The 21,849-nt window shown below is 33.2% G+C and overlaps 1 protein-coding gene across 2 annotated transcripts in view; it reads left to right on the top strand.

Moving 5' to 3' along the window:
• LOC125855629 (asparagine synthetase [glutamine-hydrolyzing] 2) overlaps positions 1–21,849 on the top strand; it is a 55,673-nt gene that overhangs the window by 32,893 nt on the left and 931 nt on the right. The gene's annotated exons all lie outside the window — the stretch shown is intronic.

Below are 21,849 nucleotides of genomic sequence, written 5' to 3'. Positions count from 1 at the left end.
ATAAATTGTAATAATTAACCGCTTTATTTTTTAAAAATCATATAACTAATTTGATCTACACTCCAAAATTCATAGGTGTCACATAATTTAGACATTAATTCTTTATTACTTAATATATGTAATTATATCAATGACACATAAATTGAAATTAAAAAATTACATATTTTATTTGAAAATGACGGAATAGTACTATAAGGTATAATAATTAACAACTTAACATATTTTAAAATTTTAGTTGACTCTCCAAATTCCATATGTGTCATGTAATTGAGACAGAGAGAAACATATATTGGTTTAAAATAAATAAAATATTATAACTTATAATAATTAACAACTTAAAATTTATAAAAAAAATCCTCTAAAAAAATTTAGTTGGCTCTCCAAATTCAATCGGTATTACAATAATTAAAACATAGAAATTAACATAGATTGGACTCGTGCTGACATTTATGTTTTCATTTTTACAATTTTTTATTTTATACTTTATATAAATAAAATTTTTATGTAAAAAGTATTATAAATCATAATATAATATAGCTTAAAATATTTGAAAACACATAAAAAGTTTTTGTTAACTTTTAAAATTTCATCTATACCACATAAATTGGGAGAAATGTAGATATATAGATATTTTAAGTTGCTAATTATTGTAAGTTATAGTACATTTTATATAATTTTCATATATATTACTCGCTTTGACCTGATTTATGTGATACAAATGAAATTTCAAAAGTCAATGAATTTTTTATAAGTTTCTTTTTATATTAACTTGTTAATTATTGTGATTTATAATATATTTACGTAAAACATACTCTAAATAAAAATAATTAGCAACTTAAAATATATAAAAACATACTAAAATATTGATTCAAATTTCATATGTACCACATAAATTGAAATAGAAACAGTAACATATATTGGGCCCCGTGCTAGCACGGGGTCCCATATCTAGTATATATAGATTCTAGAGTAATGATTATCCACTAACTCACTATTAATAAATATGATATAAGTGAGCTATTGCATTTTAAGGAAAATAACTCAAGCATTACACTGGAAGTGATTTGGTGGTGTAGCCCATTTGCATAGCGTCATCTAGGGGTGTACATAATCGGGTTGGTTCGGATTTTTCAAATATCAAACTAAATTATTTGTGTAAAAATTTTAAATTTATAAACCAAACCAAACTAATAAAATTCAGATTTTTTCGGGTTTTTCAACCTCGGGTTGGTTCGGGTTTTTCAAATATCAAACCAAACCATTGTGTCGAATTTTTAAATTTATAAATCAAACCAAACTAATAAACCTCAGATTTTTTCAGATTTTCAGATTTTTTCGATAAAGTTTGCATACAAACATATAATTAACTTGTGCTCCAAATAATTCTTTAGTCCAACCAAAATAAAATTATCTAAGGTGTTTCTTAAAAAAATAACACAAAATATGAGATGAGTACTGATGATACTAAAATATTCAATAAAAAATAATAATGAAATCATAATATAAAATAAATATTGCAAAGTCATAATGAAAACGGAGAAGGGACGGATTTACCCCGAACTTTAATAAATGGTACGTATATGCCCTTCGTTATACTTTGCGTCCACATAAGCCCCTGACTTCCAATTATAGGTACACATATACCCCTCTCACTAACGGACCCCTAATTTCTTACACGTGTCTTAATCCTATTGAACTATCCGTTTGACCCCTTTTTTTAAACCCATAACCCAACTATCCACCCCATAACCCAATACCCACCCAATTTCCTCTAAAAGGAATCCTAATTAAAACACCCAAATTAACACACCAAAATCCGTCCCTTTTCCCTAGTCGGAGGTCACCCTCGTATCTCACACACCAAAACCCTAGTCGTCGCCCGTATCCAACTATCCGCCGCGATTCCAGTTTGTCTGTGTTGATTCCACCTTGTCTTCGTCGAATCTATCGTGTGTTCTTCGATTTTTTTGTAGTCAATTTTTTATCTATCTGTCGTCTCCCTCAAATCAGACCTAAAACCATGTCTGAAAGTTCTTGTGATTCAATTAGTAACTCCATGATAATGACTTTTTTTTTGTGGTGACTTGGCTCGTTGTTTGACTTCAAGGACTCCATTGAACCCCGAAAGAAGATTTTATAGATGTTCAAAACCTAAGGTACATTTTTCGCTAAATGTAAATTAATATGATTTGTGCTTGTATTTTGGTGATTATGAGTTCTTCTCTGTTATTTTTATTAGATTGAAAATTGTGAATTTTGGAGGTGGGAAGACAGTTCTTCAGAAAATTCTTTTATTGAAGTTAATTTATTGAAGTCTAAATTGAAAGTTGCTACGTTGAAAATTGAGAATTTGAGAGAGTCGTTGAATGCGGTGAAGATTGAAAGAGACAATTTGAAGAAAAAATTGGAGAATTTAGAGAGTTTAAACTCCTTCGAGGTGAATAAATCAAGAAATTTGAAAGCTAAAGTGTTGAAGTTGAAGATGTTGTGTATATTGTCATTTACTGTGTTTGTGGTATTTGTTGTTGCTATTTTCAAGTGATTAACTAGTAGCATGAGGAATATATGTTGTTGAATTGTAGTTTCAAGGGTTAGTTATTTCAAGTATTTGTAGTTTCAAGTGTTAGTTATTTCAAGTATTTGTAGTTTCAAGTGTTAGTTATTTCAACTGTTCCTATGTGTTAGTGAATCTTATGTTTAAATGTTGGTCATTATTTAGTGTAGCTATTGCTTCAAACGTATTGTGAATTTCAAGTGTTGGCTTTGAACATTATTTTGTGTCTTTTGCCTTAAAGTTTGTAGTATTTATTTGTGTTATATTAGTCATTATGTTGAAGATGGATAAGTTTTCTGGTATTGCCATTATGTTTTCCTTAAATTTAGAGAATCTGAAAATGAAATGAAAGCTTGTCTTACCATTGTTTGTGAAACGTGTTTTCAGGTTTTATTAAACTTGCACAAAGACACTATTAAACTGTCAACATGAAAGTTACTAACTAACTTTTTTTTTAAGAGAACAAAAATTTCATTACTTATCAGACAACATTAGAAACTCGATTTAACATCATCCATGAAGTCTTAAATTTAAAAATCGTGCTTTGCTTGCTGTGACTGCTTGATGATTCTTCAACTCACAACACCAGCTCTGTGACTGCCATTAGCTCTAATAAATCTAGGACTTGGTAAGCCATTCAACATGGATGAAAATATTGCCAAATTGGACTTCTTTGAAAACCTGCAAACAACATACACATTAATTTCTGGAATGCCTCTTGGATTCGATCAAATACCCCTCTTAAATCATCATCATCTTATCACAGTAGTCCATAAATTTACCTCTGTGTAAATCATCATCTACTTATCAGTTCAATATAGAACCAAAAGGAAAAGAAATTTACCACAACAATCGATCATTGACAGAGAAAATGGTCTAAAAAAATGTATACCACAACAATCGATCATTGACAGAGAAAATGGTCTAAAAAAATGTATACCACAACAAAATACTATTGTACATCAACAGAACCCAACAGATACAAGACACTATATATAACATTCACTTGGTCATATATAAGCAAAACGACATTTAGTTTTAGCTGATACACTCAACCTATACAAACAATAGAAGTAAAACAGAGTACCAAAACTACAACTTTAACCTTAAAGGCATCAGCCTATAGTACAACCAAAACATCACAAAAACATCATTTAAGGCACCAGCCTAAACAAAATATACCAAAAAAATAAGTTTAGCCTTAACATCATTTAAGGCACCAACCTATACAAAACATAGCAAAAAAACAAGTTTAGCCTTAACATCAATAAAGACATAAACATATACAAAACAGTACCAACACAATAGCATCATCCCCTTCTTGACCTCAACTTTTGTAGCTGGTTTGTAGTAACTACACCCTGTCCATTCCAAGTTAAGCCAGTTGGTCCTATGGGAAGATTTGTAGGTTCACTAACACCAAATTTGTCACCTCTGAAGCATATTACTCTACTTCAAATTGGTTCTTGTGGGTTCTGTTTCTTTTTCAATCTTGTTAGAAAAGCTTCTTCTGAGATTGTTCTTGGCCTTAGTCTAGGATCTTTATCATCATCCTCAGCTACTGGAAAATAGTTGCTAGAAGAAACATATCCAAACTGACTTTCTTGTGTTGGTTGTGGGGCTGTGCAGTTGATGTCTTCCTCAGAAGCTTCATCTTCATCAACTAAACCTCTCCTAAGCTGCCTTTTTTTCCCTTGCCAGATTCTTTTCCTTGCTTAGCAGGTTGCTTCCCCTGCTTCTTAGTAAGTTGTTTCCCCTACTTTGCCTTATTAATCATAATAGAAGATATAGAATTAAATAGTAAAATAGAATAATTATTTGATGAAATTAAAGATTAAATGAAAATTACCTTTTCACATCCTCTTGCATTATGATTTTGTTCTCCACAATTACTACATGTCATCACTTTTTCTTTTCTTGTTTGCTTCCATACTCCTTGCCTCTTAACAACTTCATCCTTTTCTCTTTCCCTCATAAGCTTAGGTCTACCAACAAGCTTGACCAATTCAGGTGGTTCAATGGCATGTAAAGGATCACATTTCCAGAATGGTTCTCCCCTAACAAGTTGTAACTTGTGTTTGTAAACTGCCAATGCTGCCTCCTTACTATAATACCAAATGAATTTCTTTCTTTGGTATTAGTTTCTTGTGCTCCATGGCCTTAATTGCATGTGGACATGGAATTCCAGTCAGATCCCATGTTCTGCATGTGCATTTTTCTCTCTTAAGTTGACAATGTGTCTATCTGCACCTTCAGTAACCTCATAGCCATTATCCCCATTGCCACTCACCTTACAAACCTTGGAAATCTTCAAATACTCAATAAACAACAACTCACTTTTGGGACTAAATCCATTATCTTTCCACTTTCTCACAACAACCTTTTTTGCTGTCAACCTCTCCATTATTTTGACCCTGATGTCTTCCAACATTTCAATAATTGGCTTGTACCTTGCTTCAAGTATTCAGGCATTGAATGATTTAGTAAAGTTATTGTCAACAACCTGATTTTTGCACACTGTATCTAAATAGGCTCTGCACCATGCTTTGGGAGAATACTTGTCTACTAAATCTTGTCCAGCCTCTCCATTAACTTTCTTGATCTCTTAAAGTTGGTCCTCAAACTCCTCTATAAATGATGACCATGTAGCCCACCATAGTAACTTTTTTAGCTCACCTTTACCCCATCTTTTGCACCAATTTGCCTTGCACAATATCTCTGATGTGCTTCAGGTAAGATTGTCCTTACTGCTTCAAGCAGCCCCTAAGTATCAAATTAAAACAACTAAAATTAATAAAAGACACAGTATCAAGCAAAGGTAAATAAATTGCAAATTAATAGTATAATATTACCTTCTGCATATCTGATATGAATGTCAGTCCTTCACCATTTTGAAGTTCAAGTGAATGTTGCAAATGTTGCATAAATCATGTCCAAGTCCTCTTAGTCTCTTTATCTACCATAGCCCAAGCTAGAGGGTAGAAAGAGTTATTATTGTCTTGACCAACAACACACAATACCTGTCCCTTAATTTTTCCTTTAAGGAATGTACCATCTAACCCAAAAAGTGGTCTTAACCCAGACTTAAAACCCAACTTCATTGCCTTGAAGCAGATATACATCCTAAGAAATTTTCTCTTACCATTAGATAGTGCCTCTTTAGACAAATCTATCACAATGTCAGACCCTGTATTACAACTTCTCAATTCAATAGCATAACCCTCTAATTTGTTGTAAGAGTCTACAAAGCTACCTTCTAAACTCTCCAGTATCTCCTTTTTGGCTCTCTTGCACTTTGCTTCACTTACATTTACCTCAAAAACTCTATGTAAATCAGCCTTCATTTCTTTGACTTTGTACTTGGGGTCACTTTGCAATTTGTCTTTGAAATACAAGGCTATTGTTGAGTAATCTACTAAAGAGTTATCATATGCTATTCCACACTCTATATGATCTACAAGTGTTTTGACACTAACTCGAGGAGTGGTCAAATCCCCAAAAATAAGAAGTAAAAACGGACAGCCATCAACAACACATGTATACCTCAATCTTTTTTAATCACTCTTCAACACAACTAGTTCTACCTTCTTAGCTAGAGCCTAAAGTTTACAAAACTGTTTTGCTTGAGCTATGTCCTTGAAGGCCATACCCTTAACAATCTTCTTATAATCTTGCAAACCATCAGTTATATTCCTTTTGTTTTAGTAACAAAATTTTCTAATTCATCTGTATCATAATCTGAACAACTAAACACCATTTCATTATTACTGTCATCTTCACTTTCACTATAGTCTGTGCCCTCATTAACAATTGGTGAAAGTAGAAATGACCCATCATGTATGACAATATCAGTTGCATCAACAAACAATTCACAATCTTCAGTAGCAAACAAGTGAATAGATTTATACTCAGTAGAGATAAAAGATGTTAAGGTCCTGTCACGACCCGAGCCTACACCTTGGACGTGGCCGGCACTCAAAGACCATTGATGGTCCCCAAGCGAACCCTCATCCTGGCTGACTACAAGCGGAAAACTGATTCAAGCATACAAAGCTTAAAAACTGAAATAAAAGTTCATAAAACTTAAATAGGAAGCTTTAACTCAAAAAAAAACTCTGAATAGAATAAATTATTCAACTCGCCATAAAATAGACAACTTAAGTCTTTAAAGCATTTAATAAAATAAATGATACATACTTCTCAACTATACTGACTATCTATGAAACCTCTAACTGATAAAGATGGAAGTTGGGATAAGACCCACGACATCCTAACAACTGATATAACTGAAAGGTAAATGAAATCCTCCGAAAGCAAGGAGGCTCACCATAGCTAACTCGAACTCTCGAATGTATCAACGAAGCTCATGTTGATGATCCTGAATACCTGTGTCTGCATCATGAGAAGATGCAGGCCAAATGGCTCAGTACGTGGAATGTACGAGCATGTAAGGGGAATTCTAAAACATAAACATAAGCTTGAAACTTGATAAAAAGGAAACATCCTTGCCTCTTTTCAATCTTACTCAACTCAAGGAATACTCCAAACTACTCAAACTTACTCAACTCAGAAGTACTCAAGGATAAGATACTCAACTCAGAGATTAGATACTCAACTCAAGGATATGATATTCGACTCAAAGATATGATATTCAACTCTAGATACTCAACTCTGAATACTCAACTCAATATGACTGAACTCATTTCAATATAAAGCAATTTAAAACAAGTGCAATATAAAGAAACAAACTGTTTAAAAACATGTTGTGAAATCTGTGTGTATTCAAGGATACAACATAACTCTGAAATGTATATAAAAATACAATAAACTGATGTATATAAAAATACAATAACTTTTGTAGGAGTTTCTCTAACCGACAACTATCACATAAGAGCTATAGTGATGATACAACGATCTACCTCACGCTGCCAGCGCATCCTATACCCGGCCAAAGGTATAGAACTTGAACTGCCTAATGGATCCACTAGTCTATTTCGAAAAAGGTTCATCTAAAAAGTATGATCCTTTTCTACCCATGGTGGCTACATGGTTTATGGAGGCTGTGAGTTGTCTGAACTCTCCCCCATATCGGTGCTCAATACTACTCCCAAAAATATACTAGCTCTTATGTTTTAAAAACATACTTCTTTCTGCTGATTTGAGATAATTGCTCAAAAACTTAGCTCAAAGGCTATCTTGGAAATCTCAGTTTCCCTGCTTGCTTCATTTAGAAAGCTATTACTCTTTTCTGAAAACTAGCCCGAAGGCCCTTTGGAAATCTCAGTTTCCGTTCTTATTTAAATGTGAAAACATTTATAAACTCTTTGGGAATACTTAGTCCCCATATACTTTTGAAGAAAAAGACTTCAAACTTTACTCTTTACTCTTTACTGAACTCAAAACTTAAGTCTTAAAACAAAGTTAAAACGTTTGTAAAAGACTTCTTAAAATATGGTTCATACCGAATTATGGACATGAACTACTCAATGCAAGGTTTTCAATAACCATAGATAGAACTCAAATACTTGGAACTCAAGAACTTCAATGATATTACTAATTTCAAGAATGCTCAACTCAGAGGGTTCGTGCGGAATTATAAGCATGAACGACTCAACTCAAAGACTCAAAGATACTTCTCTTCTCAAGACTGCTCGACTTATAGGATTCATGCGGAATTATGGGCATGAACAATTCAACTCAAAGACTTTATGGGTAACATGTAATAGTCCCATGCTTAGAAATATAATCTCAAAGGGGATTAGGAACTCAATACTCAAGACTTAGAACTTGAAGATACTACTCCTCTCAAAGATACTCAACTTCTGGAGTTCATGCGGAATTTATGGGCATGAACGACTTGACTCGTAGGTCTACATAACATTATGAAACTCATGTATGTGACTCTTCTCATTCTCTGACTTACTTCCTCAAAACTTAGTTCAAATCGATAGTTGATCTCAAAGGATTCACAATTGAACTCAAAGGCTTCCTTGAACTCTACTCTTAACTCTCTCTTGAATTTGAATTATGAATTCAAGAGTTATGATTCATGATATGAAGGATCTCAATAACAATATAGCTATTCGATAATTAGGAATATAACTTTTAAAAGAAACGTGAATTCAAGAACTCAAAATCAACTTATCTCAAGAATACTCAAATCTAGGGAAAGTTTCCTAGATTACTCTTTTACTGATCTGAAAGTAGATGTAGGGTGTGAGGACGAACTAGTCCAACACTATGATAGCCTTACATACCTAGAAGAACAAGATTATTGAAGAATCTTGAAGAATCTTTAAGAATCTTGAAGAAGAACTTGATTAGAAGCCTTGAAACCCTAGCTTGAAGGTAAACAATCAAGAAGACCTTTCTTGAGATTCTCGAGTTAGTTTCTTAAAATCTCTATAGCCAAAAATTATGATTTTCATGAGTGAAGATGAAAATCTGATTGTTTTGAGCTTTTTATTAGTCAAGAAATTCGTTGATGGTTTTCTTGGAGGTAAAAAGACAAAAACCGATTATTTTCAATATTTTCCCGTCGGCTAATTCGTAACAGCACTGTATAGGTTACTAAAATAGTCATAACTTTTTACTCAGATATTGGATTGACGTGAAATTGGTGGGGTTGGAAAGTAGATTCAATTACCTTTAATTGGATAGGTTATGGCTCACGTAACTCTTAATATTCTAAGAGATATGGTCGTTTAAAGTTGACCTAAGCAGAATCTTACTTCAAAACTTAATAAACTTCAAGAACTCATCAAGAACTTAAATCCATAAATTTCAAGAACGAAATTACGCTGAATAAATCATGATTGGCGTGTGGGTGAAAGAACCCAACACTATGGAAGCTTACATACCTCTTAGGGATCAAACCCATGGCGAAAATCCGCTACAACACGCAAGAATCTCGACGAACGCTTGATCCTCTCCTCTTTTCTCTTCTTGTCTCTTCTTGAACTCTCAACTAAAACCCTAGGCTAATTTTAGGATTATAAAACTGAACCTAATAGGATTAGACCCTTAAAATATTACTAAAATTGAATTAAATCTGATTGGGTAAGGAAAAGACCAAAATACCCTTCTCTATTTTCGGCTAACCTTCCTTAACTGGACAGCCTATCTTCAAAAGGCCATATCTCACTCATCCAACCTCGAAACATAGAAAAATCCATGGCGTTGGAAAGATAATTCAAAGATCTTCGCTACGGTATCTGGTAGCACACCTAATTCATCCTGAGCTAGGAGTTATGGTTGTTTGAAGTCGACCCAAAACTCATACTTAAGCATAACTTGCAAAATTTCAGATTTTGCTATTTCCAATTTAATTCTTTTTGAAACTCAAGGTGCTACATCTAGTGACCTTAACATTTAAGAAATTTTAAATTCCTTGGTAAAATCTCATTCACTACGAAGAACGGTTTGAGTCTTAGTTCAAAAATTTTCTGGGGTGTTACAGGTCCTAACTCCCTCATCACCTATTATTTCAAAATATTTCCCAGTTGGAGCAAGTACAATAAGTTCTTGCACACCAACAAAACCTAACTTATTAATGTACTCATTCACTAAGTCAATAAAAGATATTAGGTCAGGATCATACCCTTTTCAATAAGTCACCCATCCTCTATCATAATGTGGTTATGGACTGGTTAGCCACTCACCACCATGATGAAAGTATATGGTAACTTCAACCACGTTAATGACCTACAAAGAGTTATGAAATAACATAAGTAACAGTGAGTATAAGTCACATTAGTAAATAAGTCACATTGAGTCACATTGAGTTAAGAAAGTCAATTAATAAGCATAAATAAGTAAGTTAATTAGTAAATAAGTAACAATGAGTATAAGTAATAGTGAGTATAAGTCACATTGAGTTAAGAAAGTCAATTAGTAAGCACAAATAAGTGAGTTAATTAGTAAATAAGTAACAGTGAGTATAAGTCACATTAGGATTAAGTAAGTCAATTAGTAAGTACATTAGGATTAAGTAAGTCAAATTAATTAGTAAGCATAAGACAATAAGATAAGTAAGTCAATTAGTAAGCATAAATAAGTAAGTTAAGTAAGTCACATTAGGATTAAAGTAAGTAAGTTAATTAAGTCACATTGAGTTAAGAAAGTCAATTAGTTAGCATAAATAAGTAAGTTAAGTAACAGTGAGTATAAGTCACATTAGGATTAAAGTAAGTAAGTCACATTAGGATTAAAGTAAGTAAGTCACATTAGGATTAAAGTAAGTAAGTTAGTTAATTAAGTCACATTGAGTTAAGAAAGTCAATTAGTAAGCATAAGACAACAAGTTAAGTAAGTCAATTAGTAAACATAAATAAGTAAGTTAAGTAAGTCACATTAGGATTAAAGTAAGTTAGTCACATTAGGATTAAAGTAAGTAAGTTAGTTAATTAAGTCACATTGAGTAAGTTAAGAAAGTCATATTAGTTAAGTAAGTCACATTTGGATTAGTAAGCACATTAGGATTAAGTAAGTCAATTAGTTAAGCAAGTCACATTTGGATTAAGTAAGTTAGTCACTTAAAGTAAGTTAGTCACATTAGGAATAAAGTAGGTAAGTTAGTTAATTTAGTCACATTGAGTAAGTTAAGAAAGTCATATTAGTTAAGTAAGTCACATATGGATTAGTAAGCACATTAGGATTAAGTAAGTCAATTAGTTAAGTAAGTCACATTTGGATTAAGTAAGTTAGTCACATTAGGATTAAAGTAGGCAAGTTAGTTAATTAAGTCACATTGAGTTAAGAATTTCAATTAGTAACATTGAGTATTATCTCTTATTAACTCAAAGTGGTCCACAATTAACAATTAAAGAAGCATTATCTCTTATTAACTCAAAGTGGTCCACAACATAAAGGCATGAATACAAACAAAAAATCCCAACAAAAAATAAAATAGTGGAGTAAAGTAGACAAAGTAATGGAATAAAGTAGACAAAGTCAAGGGAATTTGAAACTATACTTTACCAAACCAACAAATCATAAACTAAAGGTCCACAACATAAAGGCATGAATACAAACAAAAAAATATTTCTTTAACACAAAAACTGGAACGTGAACTTCATTTTCTGGAAGTGAAACCCTATAAAGTGTACTTCAGTTTCACTCTAAAAAAAAACATATCTTTAATCCAATAACTAGAAAGTGAACCCTAGAAAGATTTTCACTATAAAATGCATATTTTACACAATAAATAAAGAAATAACAAGAAAACTACCGGAAAAACAACAACAACAGATTTATTTACTATATATGAAAGCAAATCGAAAACAGCAAAACAAGAAAACTATGAAAGCAAATGGGATATTTGGGTACCTTTGATGAACACAAGTTGAATCGAAGAACACACGATAGATTCGACGAAGACAAGGTGGAATCGACGAAGACAAACTGGAATCGCGGCGGATAGTTGGATACGGGTGACGACTAGGGTTTTGGTATGTGAGATACGTGGGGACCTCCGACTAGGGAAAAGGGACGGATTTTGGTGTGTTAATTTGGGTGTTTTAATTAGGATTTCTTTTAGAGGAAATTGGGTGGGTATTGGGTTATGGGGCAGATAGTTGGGTTATGGGTTAAAAAAAGGGGTCAAACGGGTAGTTCAATAGGAATAAGACACGTGTAAGAAATTAGGGGTCCGTTAGTGAGAGGGGTATATGTGTACCTATAATTGGACGGCAGGGGCTTATGTGGATGCAAAGTATAACGGAGGGCATATACGTACCATTTATTAAAGTTCGGGGGTAAATCTGTCCCTTCTCCCTAATGAAAATGATCATAATTTAAAAGTACTAAATCATGCTAAATAAGTTTAATAATTATTAGTTACATCACTAAATATTTAAGGAAAATTAAAATTAGATTATGTATTTTAGTTGTCTAAACCAATGTAAAACTAAAGAACAACTATTCATTATTATTGTCATTCTTAGTGTTGAATTGCTTTTCTTTTTGCATTAGTATTAATTTGATGTTGATTTAAGTTTTATTATAATTATCAACATCTATGAACTATAATCTTTATTGGACCATTCCGAATTCTAAGTTTTAAACTTGAAATAATATATTAAAAGATAAAAACTATGAAATAGTATAAGAAATATTTTAAAATTATATCAAAGTAAATATTTTTATGTATAAAATAAAATTTTAAAATTACATATATAATGTCGGGTTGGCTTGGTCTCAGGTTGATTTTTTTTAGTTAAAACCAAACCAACCCAAATATAGTCGGGTTTTATTTTCCAATACCAAACCACTAGTCGGGCTTTTTTTCTAGTTTGACTCGGTTTGTAGTTTGGTTCGGTTTTCGATTCAGTTTTGTACACCCCTAGCGTCATCTAAGGAGCAACCCCTTAGATGACTAAACTTCAGGCAAATATTTTTGAAGTTTAACATATAAATTTTGTAGGATTTTACAAGATGAGTTCTACTTCAGTTGGAGTTCTTGGAGGTTACTCTACTCTAAATCCTAGCTTATGCTTATATAAAAAGATAATTCTACCCTAAATCCTAGTTTACTCTTATATAAAAAGAGTATTATAATTCGTTAAAGAGGCATCTCTTAAATTCATGAAATATTCGTAAGATCAAGATCTCAAATATCTCATAACTCTATTCTCTTTTCGAAGAGATCTTGAATATGCATAAGCTCTTGGGATATTTCAATTAAGAGATCAAAATATGTCAAACTCTTCCTGATAATCAAACACTTCAAGAAAATTCACAAATAGTACTTCAAGAAAATCCACAAATCCTTTCATGGGATCAAGTCTAAATCCTCCTTTATTTGAGAAATACGCCACTAACGACCCTCAAACACCACTAACGACCTCAAATCATGAAGAAATCTTAAAAGAGAAGACTAAGGGATTAACAAATTTGTACCTACATTTGTTTTATCAATAAAATTATGTTTCTTCATATTTTATTTATGGTTAATTTATTCTCCATCACTTTAAAATTTGTTGCAAATACATATACTTAATATAAAAATAGTTTAAATTCAATCATATTTTCATGCAAAAATACCTAAAGTTTATAATCAAATGCATAGTGAAACTTCAAAAAAAAAGTCTTTTGAAAAATATGACAATCTACTATAACCAAATCCAAACAAAAAAACTTTTGAAAAATATGAGAATTTACGATGATAGTTTACATTTTAGTTTTAAAGCAATAACCATTTTGATTTTTTCTCAAGAATCAAACATTTATGCACAAAAATCAAAATTTATGACAAAGAAGCAGCATTTATGACAAAGAAGCGGCTCTGATTCCATCTTCTTCCACTATAGACTATGGACTATGTCGTATATAGAGTGAATACTCTTTTAGTGCATGAAGAATGATTATTCATGACATTTATCAAGTTCGAATTAAATATATATATATATATAAATATATTCATAACTTTTAAAATACATGGTAGTTAATTGTAATTTGATAATTAATTTTTTCTCAATTGAAAATATAACATTTATTGTATATTTCGTAAGATATGAATAGACATATATAAGTTATTGTACGTCACATAATACTACAAATGTTTAGCTAAGTTCCCACTAACTATAGTTTTTTAAAACTTTTTCAATTAAGCCAGTTATTACACAAATCTATCCAAATTATTCTAGAAGTATTTAAAAGTAGGATTAAGATTTCGTCTGATTGAGTATGCCAAATAAAGTATCATTTTTTGTTTGTATAATATTTCGTATTACTTTTATTTGTAAAAATAAGTCTAAATCAGTGAAAGAAGTGATTGTTACACTTTAGAACACATTCAAAATTAAGATACCGTCTTTTAAAATTTAATTATTCGATAATCTAATTAGTTTGAGCTTGAAATGTCTAAGAAGATACCCCAAATAATTGAAGACAATCTTACAAAATCAATATTTAAACATTATTGATTTCAAATTGAAGTGAATTAGACAAATTGAGAAAGTAACAACAAATTAATTGTCTACGCCTTTTAATTATATTGTATTTTTAGAAAATAGTAAATTTTCACTTTTGGGCAGACCCGACCAGGTTATCTTTTTTGTATTAAGAGGATGTCCCAATTTTGGTTAAATCAATAATACGGACTTAGTGTCCAAATTTAACCCACAAAAATAAGGTTTGCTAACAAACTATTAAGAAAATTTCAATTAATACTAACAATAGATTCATAATTATTTGTATTTATATTTATATGTAACATTGAATAAATTTGAGGCCTTATTTTTTGGAAGCCTAAAGTCATTACTTTAGTGGCTTTATAGTTGAATCGCCCCTACCATCTGCATTAAAAAAATATGGCCATGTGTCACATTACTTCAATCAATGGGCTCTCGCCCCATCCCCACCCCCTTCGACGTTTCAAAGATCATTTTTCATGTCAAATCAAATTTTTTTCGGACCTTACATATTCTAAGAAAATAACATCATGTTGCACCTATACTTATAAAGGATAGTTATGAATAATGAATGAATTATATATGTTATAATGGAAGATAACTCATTTAAGTATATTAAGAATAAGTAGGGATGGAATCATTTGGGTTCAATCGTTATGTGATTCACGGACATCAAATTAGTATTTAGGCATAATATATAAATATGCTCTTTAACTTGATTTTAACTTACATTTATATTTTCCAACTTTGAGTGTGCACGAGTAGACACTTCAAATTGTATAAATTAGTTGAAAAAATAAACACATACGTCCTACGTGGCATCTTACATGACAATTTGCGTCCTATGCGATATCCTACGTGTATTATGTCCCGTAGGATTCAGTGTCTACTTGTTCAACTTTATACAAATTTAAATGTATACTTGTGCACCTCTAAAGATGGATGACATAAATGTGAAATGAGACCAAGTTAAATGACAAATTTATGTATTATGCCTAATATTTATATGCCATAAAATGATAGTGGATTAATGTTGCTATAGTTTTGCAATTATTTTTCAAAAAGTTAGCTAGTTATGTTTTTTTTCCGTTTATTTTTCTGTTGGAATATACCATTTGAAATTGGGCTTGCTTGTTTGATTTCTAAGTATTTCTAGTTTGGATTGTGCTGTGGATGGTCTAGGTCTAGGAAGTAGAATAATAGATAAGTTTCTAATATGGGGGAATTGGAATTTAATCCATTTTTTCTAAATTCATATTCAATCCATCCAAATTAGATTCATTCCATCTGTTTGTTACCAGTAGTCACTAGATAGTTGTTATACATGTATTTATTCTCATGTTTTCATATAACATTATTTTGTGCACATACGAGTCAACTTTGATCAAAATTTAAATATTGAGCATGTTTCATTTTGTTTGTTCATTAGTGAACTTGATCACACTTGGTCCAGTCATATAAAAATAATATAACTTATCTAAATTCCATAGTGTAAAGAGTAAATTACATCCTATCCTTCTTTTTCTAATTACAATAATTCCTTAAAATTTGTACCTTCCGGATACATAAGTCACCATCCAGATACATTAATTCAACATCCCGATACATTAATTCTAATATATGAAGAATCTTTCTGTTGCGCTAAAAAAGGAATAAAATCTGAAAATTAATTAAATCTCATAAATTATGCTTACGTTTCTTCTTACTCTCAATCATACAGAGGAAAGTCCAACAAAATGAAGAAATTCAAAATTTCAAATTGCTCTCCCCGTTCAACGAAGAAACCTTTCAGATTTGATTCAAAAACTTTTGTCAAAATTTTGGGTAAGCGAGGTGAGTTATGAAGGATACAAAGTGATGGAATTGTTGGACAAACGATTTCTTTTTGAATCTTCAAGTTCATCGAAGATACTTTCAATTTTGATTCAAGATTGTCAAAAAATTTGAGATTCAAGATTCTTTCTTCTCCCAGTTCATCGAAGATCCTTTCAATTTTGATTCAAAATTCTTCTCCTAGTTTATTGAAGATCCTTTCAATTTTGATTCAAAATTGTCGAAAATATTGAGAAGATCATCATGAATATCTTTGCTACTTAGCATTTTACTATTTATGTATCTTGTTTAAATTGATAAGTATTGTATTTATACTAGATACATTAAATAAATAATTATTGCCCATAAGATGTTAGATTTGAGATCGATACATTACCATGTGGTAGTTGCTATGTAAATGATACATTTAGTATAAATTCAAATTTACGTATCATATCTAAAAAAATAGCTCATGATACATTACTATTTATGTATCTCGTTTAAATTGATAAGTATTGTATTTATACTAGATACATTAAATAAGTAATTGTTGCTCATAAGATGTTAGATTTGAGATCGATACATTATCGTGTGGTAGTTGGTATGTAATTGATACATTTAGTATAAATTTGAATTTATGTATCATATCTAAACAAAAATAGTGCATGATACATTACTATTTATGTATCTCGTTTAAATTGATAAGTATTGTATTGTTACGGGATACATTAAACATGTAACTTTTGCCCATAAGTTGTTTGGTTTGAGATCGATACTTGTAGTATAAATTAGTATTTATGTATTGATCTTGGGCATATTTGTATGCCCAATTACTACAAATTACCCATCTTTAACGTAAGTTTTAGGACATTCACTAATCTAACTAGCATATTTTGGCTTAAGAGTGCGGTGATTGCATACTAACATACATGATTAGCAATTTTGCAGGATTCATAAGGAAGTGATCGAGTCAAGGAAGAAAAGGAGTTAACAAACGACGAGTGAGGCCAGGAGCAAATGCTAGCGCGGAGCCCCAGCGTCACATGGCGAAGGCCAGGCGCGACATGCTAGGTTTTTTCTTACTGGGGATACATTTGGGCGAACTGGCAACGCGGCGCGCCAGCCTCCCAGGCGCGATGTGGGCGCGGCGCCCCACCCTAGTTCCGATGTTTCCAACAAAAGCATTATTAAAAAGGATTCCTAATTGTAATAGACTTCGACTCTATTGTCCCTAATTATTATAAATAGACCCTTAGGGTTCCATTGTTAGGGATCAACATTATTTTGGTGCGTAAGAGCAAGATTCGTCTTTTGAAATAGGTTTTGATCTTCTAAACTCTTTTATTTTTCGGAAATCGCATAAACAATTGTATTTTATGGTTTTCTAATAGCATGAGTGGCAAAACGCCATAGTTCTGGGGCTGTAGCTACGAATGGATTGTTGATTATTAAAGGCTTTATGAATTAATTCTTGGTTGTCATCATAAGTTACTTCTATGTTCTTGTTTTAGTATTTTATGCTTGATCACCATAAGATAAATACATTGTCTAATCTTAAAATCGAGATAGGAGGGATTAGATAGATCAGAGAGTATAGAGAGCTCGATCGGCCCATTTGATTGAGGTGATTTGTATTTAGGAGTGACTCCCGGACGAACAACTTGCTTGGTTACGAAATAGGATAAAACATAAATGCTCGCTAGTTAGTCTATTTATGCCCGCTCAACGATGTAGTTAGATAGCTAACTGGAGTAGGCGACTAGAGGTGTGTAGCCCTATAAACCAGTAACTTGACAACTGAAATTCGTTCTAAGCCAATAATATGATATATGAGATTCATTGTGTGCTGCAGCCCTAGAATTGTCCTTTACTTGCTTGAAACATCATCTTAAAGTCGTTCACATTTAGTTACGTTTATTTAGTTTATAATTAGTAGTAGTTAACAATCAATCATCAACTCTTGAAAAGATTACTTTTACTTTTATTTGTAGAATTAAGTGTTAAATATAAATTGATCATAAGTCCCTTGGGAACGATAACTCGTTTCTTAAAGAATATATATTACTTGCGCGACCATGTACACTTGCGTGTATACTAGGGAGAAACAAGTTTTTGGCATCGCTGCCGGGGACCTAGAAATTGATTTATATTCAATTTTCTTAAGTCTACAATTAAAATATTCAGGTATTAATTACTTGATCTTAGCTTGTTTAGTGCAGGCACTTGACTTTCAGGTCTGGCTCGAAAAGGAGAACTTGTCGAACCTTACAACGAACACGAAAGAGTTTTACGCCAGCACAGGAGAATGGTGAATCAAGGACGATATGGAGAATTGGGGTTAGGTTTTTTGGGAAATATTGATGATGATAATCAAGACAATTTGAATAACCCAGAAAACATAAATAACCAAAAGAACCCGAATAACCAAGGAGTACTGCCTGTCGTACCCGCAAGACCAGTCCATGATGTGGCAGTCCCACTTACAGCCAATTTGGCATTCAATATTAGGAAACCTCCACCGGGGGGTAGATTTGAACTAAAGCAAAGTATGGTACAAATCCTCCATTCTAATGAGTAATTCATTGGTCTCCCCCATGAGGATCCTCAAATCCATCTTAGGACCTTCACAGATATTACCAATACATACATCCCAATTGGAGTCTCATCAGACTATGTAAGGTTGACTTTGTTCTCATACTCATTGTTAGGAGCTGCAAGACATTGATTAGACTCTGAGCCACCAAACTCCATCACTACTTGGGATGATCTAGCAAAAAAGTTCCTGAGTCAATTTTTCCCATCCAAGAAAACCGCTAAGCTGAGGGGTGAGATAATAAACTTTGTTCAAAATCAAGGGGAGGACATGTACCAAGCATGGGCGCGTTTCAAACAAATGTTGAATGCTTGCCCACACCACATGCAAACCAATGAGGTACTTGCTCACACTTTCTTTGAGGGTTTAGACTATAATGCTTGTGCTCTTCTTAATAGTGCAGCAGCTGGACAGTCCCTAACCATAACAAGTGAAGAGTTCTTCGCCTTACTCGATAAACTTTCTGAAGGGAACCAAGGGTATGAGGGGGAAATGTCTAGAACCCCAACCCAAAAGGCTGCAGGGATCTTAGATGTATACCAAGCTACTACTATAAATGCCAAATTATATGCAATGCAACATAACATGACATTACATTTTAAACAAATGGCTCTAAATCAGGCACCGATAAATGTGGTACAACAGGCAGCAAATTGGTGTAAGGTATGTGGTAGTGGAACTCATGAAACCGAGCAATGTGAAGCAAACTCGGATTCCATAAACTATGTGGGTAATGTGCAAAAGGGTGGAGTGCAACAAAATTATGGTAACACCTACAACCCTAGTTGGAAGAACCATCCTAACTTCTTATGGGGTGGTAACCAAAATCAAAATCACGCACAAGGGGTTAACCAATACCGTTCTCAAGGGGCTGGGCAACAATACTTCAATCCTAACCAAGGCTCAAATCCTAGAGCACCAAAAGTGGGGGGCGGATGAACAATGAAGAGATACTCCAAAAGCTCATGACTGAGATATAGACCAAATTAAATGCTAGGATAGATAAGCAAGATGAGAACATAAGAAACATTCAGATGTCCCAAATGAGTTTAGAGAAATAAGTTGCGCAAGTGGCTAATTCTTTGAACTTGCATCCCCAAGGTGGGTTGCCCGGTGATACTGAGCCCAACCCAAAACAATTGCATGCGGTAAGTACTAGAAGTGGGTTACAATTAGAGGAACTAGCTCCAAATAAGAGAGATACTGAGGTAAGTAACAAAGAAAAGAAGGTGGAAGAGGTAGTAAAAAACTCTAATGTTGAGGTACCCGTTTCTCAAAAGAAATTACCAGCTCCATTTCCACAAAGGCTGAAAAAGCAGAATGAAGATGAACGCTTCGGTAAGTTTCTCTCTCTCCTTAAACAGGTTCACATTAATCTACCTTTGGTTGACATTTTGCAGGGTATCTCGAAGTATGCTAAATACGTGAAAGACATTGTGGCTAGCAAGAGGAGGCTCACGAAATATGAAACTGTAGCACTTATTGAGGAGTGCAACTCAAGGATCCAAAATAGACTGCCCAAAAAGTTAAAAGATCCGGGTAGTTTTACTGTGCAGATTACAATTGGGAAAAGTGTTCATGCCCGGGGGTTGTGTGATTTGGGGGAAAGTATAAATTTGATGCCCTTATCTTTGTATCTAAAGCTTGGGTTGGGTAGTCCAAAACGAACCACTGTTATTCTCCAACTTGCTGATAGATCCATTGCTAGGCCAGAGAAGGTGGTAGAAGATGTGTTAGTGCAAGTAGGTTCATTGATTTTTTCGGTATATTTTGTGGTCTTAGACTTTGAACCCAATCCTGAAGTTCCATTCATTTTGGGACGTCTTTTCTTGGCCACGGGTAGGACATTGATTGATGTAGCAGCTGGTCAATTAACCATGAGGTCACATGATAAGGTAGAGGTATTTGATGTTTACCGTGCTTTAAAATTACCTTCTATTTATGAAGAGTTATCTACTATTACTGTGGTTGATCGCATATTAGAGTCACAGTTAGTTGTGCCCGAAGACCCCTTAGGAAGAGTGTTAATAGGTCATAAGAAAGATGAAGACACTGAGGCTCAAGAGATATAAACATGTCTGAATCTAGCACTTGTGAAGCCTTACAAACGGAGAGTGGAACCATTAGAGCGTAAGTTAGGGCCAACACCCAAACCCTCCATTGAGGAAGCCCCAAAGTTGGAAGTGAAAACACCGCCGGTTCACCTCAGGTATGCATTTTTGGGTACTAATGAAACATTGCTTGTTATACTTTCTGTAGAGTTGTCTGAAATACAGGTTGGAACGACATTGATGATCCTAAAGCGGAGAAAGAAAGCTATTGGATGGCAGATGGCTGACATTCATGGAATTAGTCCGGCGTTATGTATGCACAGAATCTACATGGAAGAGGATCACAAACCAAGTGCACAACATCAACGTCGACTAAATCCTTTGATGAAAGAAGTGGTGAGAAAAGAGGTAATAAAGTGGCTAGATCCTGGAATTGTGTACCCAATCTCTAATAGTAAGTGGGTAAGTCTGGTACAATGTGTTCCAAGAAGGGAGGTATGACAATGGCAAGGAATGAAAAAAATGAGTTGATTCCTACTAGAACAGTGATCGGGTGGAGAATTTGCATAGATTACCGGAAACTAAATGATGCTACCCAGAAAGATCACTACCCCGTTCCCTTTATTGATCAGATGTTTGACCGACTAGCAGGGAAAGAGTACTATTGTTTCTTAGATGGGTATTCCAGTTACAACCAGATCTTAATTGCCCCCGAGGATTAAGAAAATACCACATTCACTTGTCCTTATGATACCTATGCTTTCAAACGCATGCTATTCGGACTTTGCAATGCACCGACGACTTTTCAAAGGTGTATTATGGTCATTTTTCATGATATGATGGAAGACTTTGTAGAGGTGTTCATGGATGATTTTTCTGTCTTTGGGAAGTCTTTTGTGGTATGTCTCCGGAATCTTGATAAAGTAC

This window comes from Solanum stenotomum, chromosome 2, assembly GCF_019186545.1.
Source record: "Solanum stenotomum isolate F172 chromosome 2, ASM1918654v1, whole genome shotgun sequence".
Classification (NCBI taxonomy): Eukaryota; Viridiplantae; Streptophyta; class Magnoliopsida; order Solanales; family Solanaceae; genus Solanum; species Solanum stenotomum.
The sequence above is the reverse complement of the archived record's forward strand: the minus strand, read 5'-3'. Positions and strand labels throughout refer to the sequence as shown.